This window comes from Trichomycterus rosablanca, unplaced genomic scaffold, assembly GCF_030014385.1.
Source record: "Trichomycterus rosablanca isolate fTriRos1 unplaced genomic scaffold, fTriRos1.hap1 scaffold_286, whole genome shotgun sequence".
NCBI classification, from domain to species: domain Eukaryota; kingdom Metazoa; phylum Chordata; class Actinopteri; order Siluriformes; family Trichomycteridae; genus Trichomycterus; species Trichomycterus rosablanca.
Window position 1 is genome coordinate 24,661 of NW_026947114.1, and position 1,094 is coordinate 25,754.

Consider the following 1,094-nt stretch of genomic DNA (forward strand, 5'->3'; position numbering starts at 1 on the left):
GTCCTGTTGGGAAAAGAAATGGCTGGGCAGAGCAAGCAGAGGTTAGTAATTTCCACCGCCAAAAAAAATCTTCTGGGGAAGAAGAAACTGGTGCCTGCGCAAGAAGAGAGCCGGAAGCTCACGAAGGGCCCTGTTCGAAATCTTCCTCAAGAAGCTGGAAAAAGCCAGCCCTCTATTGGAAAAAAGGAAGGGTAGGCCAGGGTAGCAAGAGACACATGGACAATGAGCACTAGAGTGGGAAGTGGTGGAGGTTTAATTGTGAACTGAATTATCTAATGGTGAAATGATTTTTCTAATAAAAAAAAAAAAAAATCTGTTCTTATCAGTTTAATATCTGATACGTCCTCTACCCGAGGACCATATATTAAATGGATTTTTAGGCCCGGGAGTCGGAAGAGGGGCTTACTCCGTCCACTCCACGCATCGACCAGGTATTGCATTGCCTCCTGGCACGGTGCACCCTCATAAACGGTCAAACGAAAGAGAAATTGACGAATGCTGGTGACTGGCCCCTGCTGGGCACTGTTGGCATTAGGGGTACGGCGACTTAGACCTTTGCTTAGCCTAGGCCCGGGGTTTCCTCTGTCCTTTTGCGCTAGGGAGTCCCCTTTTTCCCGCTTGTTCATTTTCCCTCCGTTTTACTTAAAAAAAAAAAAAAAAAAAAAAAGAGAAAGACTTCATCTTTCCCCACTCTGTGTTTCTCCAGGCAAAGGCTGTGCTGCCTCTTCTGCTGCCTCGTCACCCACCCGACGACCCAAGTTGGGCACACGTACGAGCAGTGTCCCAATGGCAGGAGGTGCAATCTCTGTGGTGACTGTAACCATCTCTTCAGGGATTGCCCAAAATCGTTTGCCAACAAGTTAAAAGGTGACAACATGGCTGCCCAAACACAGGCCCAGGGAGACAAAGGAAAGGAGGCGGGTCCTGAGATTTTGGCGGGAAATTCAAATCCCCAGCCAGCCTCACAAGTGGGCTAAGAACTGGAGGGCGGAGCAAGCGGCCAGGCAGGGTCGGAACAGGTAACGGAGGTCCCGCCCTCCGAGGAACAGGAACAGAAAAATGATGATGATGGTGATAATGATGATGATGACAAT

The 1,094-nt window shown here is 49.0% G+C and overlaps 1 non-coding gene across 1 annotated transcript; it reads left to right on the forward strand.

Moving 5' to 3' along the window:
* The first annotated feature begins 283 nt into the window (after positions 1 to 283).
* On the forward strand, positions 284 to 465 carry LOC134307520 (U2 spliceosomal RNA). The gene has a single exon (XR_010009982.1). It is a non-coding gene; the product is annotated as a U2 spliceosomal RNA (small nuclear RNA).
* The last annotated feature ends 629 nt before the right edge of the window (positions 466 to 1,094 follow it).